Consider the following 12,144-nt stretch of genomic DNA (forward strand, 5'->3'; position numbering starts at 1 on the left):
GAAGGTAGGCATGGTGACACAAGCCATTAACTGCAACACTTGGGAAGCAGAGGCAGGCAGATCTCAAAGATCCATAGAGTGAGCTCCAGGACAGTCAGAGCTATACAAAGGAACCCCAAAATAAACACAGAAGAGAAAATAAAATTAGCAGGCGTCTAAGGGGTTGTAGTATAATAATATGTAATGCAATAATATGATAAAAAGAAAAAAACAAGTCAGTTGAAATAGAAAGAAACAAACAGAAGGAAAAGGGCCAAAGAAAAATCACAAGAAACACAGAGACACACCCAGCCACACCCATGGGAATTGTATAAAAACACAACACCAGAAGTCACAATATATACTCAAAGGGCCTATAAGGTTTTAAAGGAGGAAAAAAAAAAAAAAAAAAGCCTTGACAACATTCTCAGACACAGAACTCCCAAGGATGCTTTTGAGTTCGTTTTCTTGTTGTCCATCTACTTCTGGGCATGTGCCCTACCTATCCTCAAAAGCAGTGTTTAGATCCAGATATCCACCAACAAATGAATGGATTAAAAAAAAAAAAAGTGGTACATTTACACAAAGAATGTTTACTAAGCTGTTAAAAACAAATGAAAATATGAAATTTGCAGGTAAATGAACAAAGTCATCCCGAGTGAGATAATCTGTCCCCAGAAAGACAAACATGGTGTGTATTCAAAACACTTATATGTGGATGCTGATGCTAGCTGTAAGGCCAAATGAGACCCAACTACAATCCACAGAACCGCTGATTAGGTAAGAGAGGGACCGGGTGACAGGGATAGATCTCCCTAGGAAAGGAAAATAAAATAGATAGTTAGAGATGAACCTTACAGGAACAGGCTGGAACACGAGTATCAAAAGGGGAGGGAGGGAAGAAGGGAACAAGAGAAGTGAGTGATACGGGAAAGGAGAGCTGAAATTAAGGAGTCATACAGAAACCTGATACAGTAGAAGCTTTCTAAGATATACACATATATGAAGGTGCAGTAAATGAAATTGCCAAATAACAGGGAAGACAGATCCCCAACTCTTGTCACCAAATGGAAATTCCAGTACTTGGAATGGCGTATATCTGATTTAATTGTTGACCCAAAAGGTTCCATGGGAACCCCCAAACAACCCAGGTTATTGCCAAGGTCACTTTTCGAAAATTGACAGCAAGAATCTATTGTTGAAGGCAATACCTGCACAGTTCATTTTACACAGAGAGATCAAGCTGGTGCCCACTTACAGCCTTGACCCTTATGGGCCAGTGTTACTGGGACCAGAATGCACTCTGCATACGACCCAAGGAGAAAGGTAAACACCAACCCAGCTCTGACCTACGATGATGGCCTGCCCGCTATATACACTAGGGCGACGGTGGCACAAAGCTGTGGGAGTACCCAGCTAATATCTGGTTTGAGTTCAGGCCCATTTTATCAGCTGGAGCTCCTTGATGCTGCTCGGACGACCGAGAACCTGAGAGTAGCTAACCCAGGGACCGAGAGTAAGACCAAGTACTACTGTTATGAAAAAAAAAATGACTTCTAATGACATTTTGCTATACTCCTTGTTGGTTTTTAGTTTTAAAGATTTATTTATTTTTGTTTTGCATTTGGCCTGTGTGTTTGTATCCCCCCACCTTCAGGGAGGAGTGCGGGGAATACAGACCCTCAGTTGTATCCAACTTTTACACGGGTGCTGGGGATCTGAACACTTGCGAATAATTTCCCCATGGAACCATTATCTTCCTAGTGCCTCTGATTGTCTGTCTGTCCTTCTTATTCATGTACACCATGTTCCCTGCCCCTAGGCTTCAGCAATAATCGTTCTTTACTGCCATCCTCAATTCTTAATCATTGACTAGAGCTGGTCAGGTGGGGTCCAGGCACTGATGAATGCAAGAATCATGTGGTCTGTGGAACAGATGCCAATAGAGACTCCTCTGCCCTCTGCCCCCACCTCTGCAGCCTTTCTGCCTTGGGCTCCTTCCCAGGCTCCACCCACCCTTGCTACTGACCCTCCCCCACAGTCCCACCTGTTTTGAGACTCTCACTAGCCTTTGAGGTTAATCTGGGACTTGCTATATAACTCAGGCTATTCTCCCAGCCTCTCTGTTTGTTTATACTAGAATAAACACACACACACGCACACGCACACATATACATATACATACATGATGGTACATGCCTACAATCCTAGCACTCAGGAGGTAGAGGCAGGAGGAACAGAACTCAAGGTCATTCTCAGTTACATCATCATCATGATGGATGGATGGATGGATGGATGGATGGATGGATGGACAAGGGATGGATGGATGGATGGATAGACAAGGGATGGATGAACAGGCAAATGTGCCTGTATGGGTGACCCTGAGTAGCAATTCTCACCAGGAGACAGCAATGGTCCTATGCTTGCTGCCATCACATCCAAAGACTGGCTGCGGGAGGCAGATGATCCAATAGTGCTGGTCCCTCCCTGCCAGTGCCTCAGCCACAGCTTGTTGGTTCCAGTTGGAGAAACGGGTCCCCCTGGGTTGTGGGATGGGCCAGGGCTGGAAACCCAGCGGGTAGGTGAAGGAGATTGTCATGAATGAGAATAAGCCAGCATTCTTACAGTGAAGTGTGTGTAGTAGGGGTGGGGGCAGGAAGGAGGGTGGTGGAATGTTCTGGAAGGAAGGAGAAAGGGCACAGTACCCATAGTTCACAGGTCCTCATCACTGCCTCCTCTCCTTCCTTATCCTCTTCGTCTTCCGAGGCTTCCCAACCAGCAAGTCTTTCCAGATTGTCAGCAGAGCCACACCTTAGCTCCACAGCCGCTTTGAATTTATGGATGCGGTTAGCTATGGTGTTTACTCTCCCTGCCCCTCTGTATTGTTAACCTCCCCTCCCCAAAGCTGGACTCCCCTTGAAGGAGCTCTCTGTTTCCCCCTTAGTTGTAGCTTTTGCCAGACAGCAGTAGGAGGTCAGAGGGTTTGAGTGGCAGGCTTCGAGGGCAGTCTGGTGACTGACTGTCTTGGTGGGTTTAAAGAAAACAGAGAGGGCCGAAGCACTCGGGGAGATGCGTCCCCACGCCCCTGTAACTGAGAAACAATACTACTTAATATTCCAACCGGCTGGGGCTGGAGCGATGGCTCAGAAGTTCCGAATGCTTGCTGCCCTTGCAGGGGACCTGAGTTTGGATTCAGCACCTAAGTTGGGCAGCTCTCAACCACCTGTAATTCCAGCTCCAGAGGATCTGACGCCCTCTTCTGGCCTCCTCAGGCACCTGCACTCACATGCACATAATTAAAAATAAAATAGTAAAATCTGTAAAATGTTCCAAAGGCATAGATTGTTGAGGTTTCTATTTCCCCCTCACTTGCCCTTTAATTTTCCAACTCCGGACTCAACACAATTACCAGTCTTCTTTCCATGTGTGCGTGGGAGAATATACATATTGGTGTGCACAAAAACCTGTGCTGTAGGCTGGCGAGATGGCTCAGCAGGTAAAGGTGCTTGCTGCGAAGCCTGAAATTCTGTCCTTGATTCCCAGGACCCAAATGGTGGAAGGGGGAAGTCAACTCTAGAAGTACAACATAGACACACAAAACGAACGAATGAATGAAATTATTAAATTAAATGGACTTTAAAAGTGTGCAGCCAAGGGGGCAAGCATCCGGAAACTTCTGAAGGTGAGTGAGCACTTGCATGTTGGAGACGTGGTATTCCTAAGCTGTTCTCACTCATGACCTGCTGACCATGTTCACTTACAAGCTCTTGGGAGCGCAAGTTTGGGAGGGAGACACTGGAATGAAGACATACTCCTATTATATAGCAATGGGGAGAAAAATGGATGTAGCCGAGACATGACGATACCTGCCTGCGGAAGAGACAAATCACAATGCTCCATTTTCAGTAGGAAGTGTTCGTAGAGCTTATTGCAGGTGATCAGGGGATGCTGGGCCTCTCTCCTGAGCTGGTGCTGGAGCAAGCTTGTCTCAGAACTCTGAGAGCTGAGAAGTTACAGACAGACCGATACACAGCGGAGCCCAAGATTAGAAAGGGAGGCTATCCCGAGGCCTGGAGTCTTCATTAGACGAGGCTTTGCATCTTGGACCAATAGGATGGGAAAACTTGGGAAGGGGGCTTTCCAGAAAAACCCCAAGACTGTGACTCTCTAAAGTCTCAGCCTATAGAAAAAAAAAAAAAGAAAGAAAGAAAAGTCAGGAACCTCTCAAGATCGGGGATTTTAAAAATCACAGGCTTGCACCAAATCAGCAAATCAGACATTTTTACCTATTCTCTATGCTAACATCCTTTCTGTAGACTTGTATGTTTAAACCTGCTTCACTTTCCCTAATCTTTTTTCCTTCTTCTTTTTGAGGCAGGGTCTTACTAGGTAGCTTGGGCTGACCTGGATTCCCTAATCTTTTTTATTTATTACAGCATAAGGGTCATGTTTCTCATATCTGTAATCCCAGCTCTCAGGAGGTTGAGGTTAGGAGAATCCTAGTTCTAAGCTAGCCTGGGTTACACTGTGAAGCCCTGTCTCTAAAACAAATCCTCTCCACCTTAACCACCACCACCACCCAAACCAAAACAAAAAGGAAGCAAGAAAAGGGTGATTATGAGTGATAATTAGGAAGCCACTCACGGGGCTGGCGAGATGGCTCAGTGGTTAAGACTGCTCTTCCGAAGGTCCTGAGTTCAAATCCCAGCAACCACAAGGTGACTCACAACCATCCTTAACGAAATCTGATGCCCTTTTCTGGAGTATCTGAGGACAGCTACAGTGTTCTTATTTATTTATTTATTTATTTTATTATTTTTTTTTTTGTTTTTGTTTTTCGAGACAGGGTTTTTCTGTGTAGCCCTGGCTGTCCTGGCACTCACTTTGTAGACCAGGCTGGCCTCGAACTCAGAAATCCGCCTGCCTCTGCCTCCCGAGTGCTGGGATTAAAGGCGTGCGCCACCACGCCCGGCTGTGTTCTTATTTATAATAAATAAATAAATAAATAAATAAATAAATAAATACACAAATACATAACTAAATAAAATTTTTTTAAAAAAGACTACTGTGAGGCAGCTCATATCAAATTCACACAGGACAGGGGTTAATCTACAGCCTTTGGTACTAGGAGGGTTTCCATTCCCAGGTGAAGGGGTAGTGATGGGAGAGATAAGTAGAGGAAAGCTGTGTGTCACGTGCTTTTAGTCCCTGCTTAGGCTTGGGACTCTGGAGGGTAGGATCTACAGCATAGAGATCAGGAAAACCAGGGTGGGTCATGAAACTCATGGCCAACAGGGAGTTTTGATTCTGAGAAACAGAAACTCAGTAGCCACTTGACAGTCAAACTCCTCACAAGGCCTAGGCTGAGCCAGGCTGACTAAAAGGCTGGTAAGGAGGCAAAGGTCTCCTTTAATGTCACAGCCATCCAAGCACCTGCTGTGGTCAAGTTCAGGCCTAGCTCCTTCAGGATCTGAGATCCGTGGCACTTAAACCATCCGTGGGAGAGGGACGTGGCAGGGAGATAAACAAGAACACAATACCTACCTGAGTCACTCCCGGAAGCCCAGAGAAGGAAGCGGGCATCTGGTGTGAACTGGGCAGATAGCACCACACTGGAAGGGCAGGAACTAGGACACTGGCCCAGGTGTTGCCGGTGGGTGGCATGACATCTTCTGGGACTGGAGGGCAGGGAAGAGCTGACATTCTGAGGAATTGCTTTGGCTTTTATCTGGAACTCAGTCTGTGTAGTGAGTGGGGCTGGGAGAAGAACTCAAGGCAGAGCTCTGCCTGTTGCTTCTCCCACCCAGCACAGGAAGCCAAACAAGGAGCTGAAAGGCTGCCTCTCTGGAGGGACCAATAGGGCTCCTCCCACATGGTGAGAACTGAACAGGAGAGAGAGAGTCCTGGAACACTCTGCAAAGAGCTATCTAAACATTACCAGCTCTCTCTCATCCAATGGCTTCTGCCCGTAGCTCTCAGCAGGTCAGCCCTGTGGCCCCTACCTTCAGTCCCCCCTCCCCCCTTTTATTTTTTTTATTTTTATTTTTTGGTTTTTCGAGACAGGGTTTCTCTGTGCAGCTCTGGCTATCCTGGAACTCACTTTGTAGACCAGGCTGGCCTTGAACTCAGAAATCCGCCTGCCTCTGCCTCCCTAGTGCTGGGATTAAAGGTGTTCGCCACCATGCCCAGCTACCTTCAGCTCTTAATTCCCACTTTCCACTCCCTGTTCCTGTCTAAAAGGCTCTTTCCTCAAAACCCGAGTTCTTGGCTCTTGGGTTTTCTTCATCATCTATTTTCCTCTGACTCTCTCTCTCTCTCTCTCTCTCTCTCTCTCTCTTTCCTCCTCTTTGTCTCTCTCCCTCTCTCCACCCTCTTGTTCTCAAAGAAGCAGATTTTTTTTTCCTGGCTGAGAGCCCAGCTGCCCAGCCCGAGATTGTACAAGCTGATCTCAGTCTCTCACCCATCTCCGGTTATGTGGCAAAGTCCCAGCAGATGCCACTGGGCCACCAGATGCACTTTTCCTTTCTTGACTCTGGGGTGTGGGCCTACCAAGGCTCCAAAAGCCTTCACCCCCATTCCCCTGGAGCTTTTTTTCTGGAGCTAAGGATGGAACCCAAGGCTGTGTGCAAGCTAGGCAGACACTTTACCACAGTGCCCCACCTGTAACTTCTTTAAAACTCCTCCAGCCCCTTCAGGAGCCCCTCGCTTCCTCATGAGGGTGTGCCTCCCTTTCCGCTATGAGGACACAGAGCAGTAGGGCCTGATCTACACAGGCGTCTTGACCCTTGCCCACAGGGCTGAACAGAGAGGACAGACCCTGGTCTCTTCCTGCTCCCCAGCTGAAACTTGGCACAGGGTAGGTTCACAGAATTCGGCAGACGTGGAGATAAGCCAAACTTTTTGGTCACCCATGGAAAAACAGGTTTGAGGAAACTTCCAGCTTATTTGCATATATTAATCCTTCAGAGAAGGAACAGGCTGGCAAGCAGGTGGTGGTGGTAGGTGTGTGTGTGTGTGTGTGTGTGTGTGTGTGTGTGTACATCTTTTGAGCCTCAGACTGGGACAGGGTGAGGAGACTGAGGGTCCCAGGTTATAGAATATAACTAAGATTGTGTCCAATGTGAGGAACGTGTAAGGACCTCTTTGTATTTCATCCTTTGGCCCCTTCCCTGCTTCTCTCTGTAGTGCTATACTGATGGTTTCCATAGTGACTCTATTTGCACCCGCAATGAAAAGTGATTGCTTTCAGTAGAGGCCTTAGAGATCTTAGAAGTCTTCTGGAAGGCAGCATTCGATGGCACAAAGGTGACTCAGAGTCATTACAGGGTGGACGGACCTTTTGCAGTAAGTAACACTGGCTACTGTCGGCTGAACAATCCCCTGCCTGGTACTGACAGCTAAGCCTGTCTGTCCTTGGACATTACAGAATTGGGGAATAGGGAGGTTGATGGCTTGTTAACTGTCTTGCCAGATAGCCGTAAGCAAATCAGCTTACATCCCTGTGACTCAGTTTCCCTGTCTGTAAATTAGGATCTTGGAACATCCGAGGGGATGTGCCTATGAAAATTAAACAACACAGGAAGGAATGAGGAAAGTGCCTGAGCGAGTGTCAGGGTCTGTTTGTCTGTTCTCAGAAGAGGGGATCTGTGTTACCCAAGCAGGCCTGAACCCTGTGAAATTCCCAGCCTCCCAAGCAGCCGGCTTCTATTAATAACAGTCTAAGTCCTTAATCAGTGCAGGGAAACCCATGGGAGCATGGTGTCAATGGGACCCAAGGAGCTTTTGTGGTAAAGGCTGAACAGCTATTAAGTGGATCTGATGCAGACAGAAGCTGTGCATGCAGGGTCCTTTTGAGACTTTTGTTCAGACTTCGGACTCTGCTTTTGAGTCTACAACAAAGGCAGCTGTGTGGATAGAGGCCCGGGAATGGAGCGGAACACATCAAGAATCCAGAGTTCCCAGTCTTGGGGAGAGCTCTGGGGTGTACCTGGAATTTGGAGGGCTGCCTGTCCTCTAGAATTATGAATGTTTGGACCTGGTTTCAAGGTAAATAAGCATAAGGATTAATACATGCAAATGCGCTTGTAACTGGACCTATCCGGTCCATAGACCTGTTTTCCTGAGTGCCCAAGGTGATTCGCAGCCGGGAGACTCCCGTGTAGTTCATGCCTGTGATTTCAATACTTGGAAGGTCAAGGTGGGAAAACTTTGACTTTCTCAAGGAAAAAGGAAAAAAAAAATCAGAAAGAGGGAGGGAGAGAAAGAGAGAGTTCACTCAGGAAATAAAATAATACCAATTTAAACGTCTCTTCTTTATAGTTTGTTGGTTTGTTTTCTCTGGCTTCAAGCTCTTGGCTCCATATTACAGGTAGATAGAGAGACAAGTGGATGACATCAACAAAAATTAATGAAAACAAAAAGACACAAGTTCAATTACCTTGGGGTTGAGGCCGGAACACTTTCACAGAAATCAGGAATTCCTGCTGCTGGCTGTGGAGTCTCAAACACTTGAGCCAGATGCTCAGTGACACTTCTCATGTGTCTTTCTTTATTCTTGTGTGTGATTATGTGTACATGCGTGTGTGTGTGTGTGTGTGTGTGTGTGTGTGTGTGTGTTTGCACCGACTGCACCCTGAGGTCAGAGGACAACCCCAGTGCCATCCCACGCCTGAGTTTTGAGTCCAGCTCACTCACTAATGGCCATGGAGCCCCAACAACCCGCCTGTCTCTGCCTCTTCAGTGCTGGGATCACAGGTGTGGGCTCCAGTGCTCAGTTTTTTTACATTGGTTCCAGAGATTAAACTCAGGTCCTCATGTTTTCAAGGCAACCAGTATAGCTCAGAGTAACCTCTGCCTGGGGGCAGGTCTCTGCAGTAACCCCAGGTCCAACTGTTCACCTCAGGGAGGGAAAGTCTGATAAAGTTTTTATTGGAGCTCACTGTTCCCCTGAGTCTCTAGCTGCTGTCAAACTGTCCTGTCTCTCCGTCGCCGGTATTTTTAAAATGCCTGCTCTTGGCCCCAAGCCCAGTTATTCCTTCCTGACCCCCAGTTCCCCTCCCACATCTACATTTCCCTCAGTGCCCTGCTCTTTATTGAGTTTTTGCTAAGCATGCTGATCACTAGTTCCTGCTACAGTGCAAAGGCTGACCAAAGTGCATGGACATCACAAACAAAAGCCTTAGAAAAGCAGGTTAGCAATGGTTTCAGCAGCTCATCTTCTTGGTGCTATAGCTTGGATCTGCAGCATTGCCCAAATACCCAAGTGTTAAAGGCTTCATCCCCAGAGAGCTATGGAGAGGTGGTGGAAAGTTTAAGCTTCCTATGGCAGGTTTTCTGTTATGAAACATTGTGCTAACACAGGCCCCAAAGCATCAGGCAGTCACAATTGAACCTGCTGAGGTTGTGAACCAGACTAAACCTTTCTTCTTTGTAAGCTGACCTTCATCAAGTATTTCGTTATAGTCACAAATACTAACTAATGTGCTAGGAGGTCAATATGAAGGAGGCAGGATCTTGCTAGAATCATAAGATCAATTTCCAGTTTTGAATTTTAAATTCTTGGATGACCTTGAATAAGTCACACATTCTATTTTTTGTTTTGTGGGCTGTTCTGGGACTACTGAAGGGTACTAACTCAGCCTCCATGTGCTGTATAGACTGGCTTCCATCAAGCTAGCGAAGCTACCCTGACTGTCATCATTCAGCAACCCAGTAAGGGGGTCTTAGTTTCTTCATGAGGGTCCCTAAGGGCATATTGGCTATGTTAAATCCAAAGGAGCCCGTTAACCCCCTGCAAAGGCTGTTTCTGCAATCTCCCAGGTGCCACTATCCTCCTTTGGCAAGTAGCCACCCAGTAGACACCTGTCTTGTCCAATGTTAGCTCCTGTCCCTTCCCTACAGGGCAAGATTCCAAGCAGACATTTCTGCTATGGCCAAGTGAAGATTCCTTTCCCTAACCCCTGGCACTTGCAGTCATCATAATTTATCTAGAGTGTCTGGTTCTTGTGCCCAGTATCTAAGTATCCGTTTCCCTGGAGGCTGAGGGAGGTGACAGCATCTGGGAGGATAATAATCTCAGTTCCATCAGGTGCTAGCTGTGACACTCTGGCAGGTCATTGTCCTTCTCAAGCCCCATTGTCTCAATCCTATAAAACAACAGCAATAATAGTTGCCACCTCACTGGATAACAGGAGACTTAATGACCAGCTAGATAACTTTAGTGATAACTTTTCAGATTACTGATGAATGCTATCCCAAGTGGGGACATCTGGGTGGAACTAACCCCACCAGGATTTCACAGGCCTGGACACCAGCTCTGAATAATCACAGGGCTGCCTCGGTGGGAGAGAGGATAGCTTGAGTCCTTCCAGGACAGCAGGACAGAGTGTCCTAGAGACTTATCTAAGAGCCAGGATGGGGTTCTAGTTCAAGGTTTGCAAAGTACACATTCCCTTGGGTTGCAGCAGTTGTCATCCCTGGCCAGGCCTTCTGGTGATGAAATGTGCCCACCCTGGGCGGAGCCAGTCAGCCACTGCCATGGCCACCACACCCCACCCCTCCCCACTCCACCCCACTAAAGAAGCTCAGAACAGCGTGTCTCCTTATGGGTTTTAGCCTGACCCAGAGCCAGGGTCCAGGTGAAAGGGTGGAGGGTCAAGTAAAGGGAGGGAGCCAAGGGAATCCAGTGACAACCCCCAACTCTGCTCAAGAGAGGCTTCAAGACCTTAGGCAGCCCCCTCCGTGCCCAGAGCTTTGTTTCCAGATAAGTTCAAAGGTCCCTGTCATCTTAGAGAAGTTCCCTGCTCTCAGACTCCTGGGGAAAGGCACAGGTCTGGAGTCCCCTGTATGTTGTCCCTACTACCACCACCACCACACCCTTGCTGCTGAGACAATTGGAGGTTTGGACTCTGTCTTTCTCTGTTCTTTCCTCTCCTCTTGTCTCCACTGCACACGTCAGGGTCACATGTTTCACACAAAGGCTACTGTCAAGAATGACCTTAAGGTTTGAATCTTCTGACTCCATCCTCTCAGTTCTGGGCTCACAGATATTTACCCACAATTCCCACTTTGTATGTCATGCTGGGGAACAAACCCATGGTCCCATGCATGAGAGGCAAACATTCTGCCAAATGAGGCATACCCCCCAAACCCTGTCTTATTTCCTCCAGAACCAGGTCTCCTCTGCTCTAGGCAGCACCTGCTCTTGAGGCTTCCAGGTTCTGGTGAGACCATAAAACATTACAAGAATCCCAACTCAGACTGGGATGCGATGGCAGGCTCAGAAGGGGCCAGGTATGGCTCAAGAGAACAGACTCTGGAGCAGACAGGGATGTTGTATGTATGTCCGTTTGTATGTTCCCACAGGGTGGCTTGACACGCAGCCACTCGCCAGACCTCGTTCCTAGATTTCTGTGGCTGCACAGCTCCTGCCTGAATCTAGAGAAAGCCCTGCTGTGGGGCTTCCTTCGGACTGGGTGTCCTCTGATCTCAGCTCACCTCTCTGCTTCTCACTCTGGTGCCAGCCGCTGCGGTGACCAGTTGAACTAGGCCCAGCAGCCACCCAGACTGTGTCAATAATCTTCACTCATTGCTGTCCCTCTCCGTTTGCATCTCAGGCTCACCAGTTTCACTCCAGAGCTGTGATTTTCCCGTGGATGAGTCACCCACAGAAAGACAATAAAAAAGGCGATTAAAAAGCGCTTCGGCTGCTGGGACTCCCCACCTCTGTTTACAGGAATCCAGAACAGAGGCAGAAGTTCCTGGAGCAAGTGAGCAGGAGCCTTTTCAGAGGCCCAAGGAAACGATTTCTTCAGAATAGGGGCTCCTGAGGGCCAGGGCCATCCTGTCACAGTGGTGCTCCCTGAGGACAGGCCACATCTACCTTAGACTGGGGCTTCCCGAAAATAAGCTGTGTATCCCTTATACTGAATCCCCTGGGGAATGAGTCCGGGTCTCATATTCTGTCCCAAGCCCATTAAATCAGAGTGACGCTGGAGCTTCTGCAGTGCGACTGGACCTACTGGCCGGAACGTAGCTTAGTCTTCACATCAGGAAGGGTTTACAGCCCATGAGCTTTCTCTTTTTCTCTCATTGCACACTCCTCTTTCCTGTGTCTTTCCTTACCCAGACCCCACTAGGCTGTACCTGTTGCCTCAAACCCCTCCC

At 47.7% G+C, this 12,144-nt stretch overlaps 1 long non-coding RNA gene across 2 annotated transcripts; it reads right to left on the minus strand.

The window, feature by feature from the left end:
* Positions 1-384: 384 nt before the first annotated feature.
* On the minus strand, positions 385-5,814 carry LOC115029222 (uncharacterized). 2 transcript variants are annotated; one of them, XR_015044602.1, is made up of 3 exons: positions 5,524-5,814; positions 3,850-4,159; positions 385-3,552 (listed from the first exon to the last, which is right to left on the minus strand). It is a non-coding gene; the product is annotated as an uncharacterized LOC115029222 (long non-coding RNA). The 2 variants fall into 2 exon arrangements; XR_003834783.2 differs by having other exon boundaries at positions 3,846-4,159.
* Positions 5,815-12,144: the final 6,330 nt, after the last annotated feature.

This window comes from Mus caroli, unplaced genomic scaffold (genome assembly GCF_978045245.1).
Source record: "Mus caroli unplaced genomic scaffold, Mus_caroli_1 scaffold_12, whole genome shotgun sequence".
NCBI lineage: Eukaryota > Metazoa > Chordata > Mammalia > Rodentia > Muridae > Mus > Mus caroli.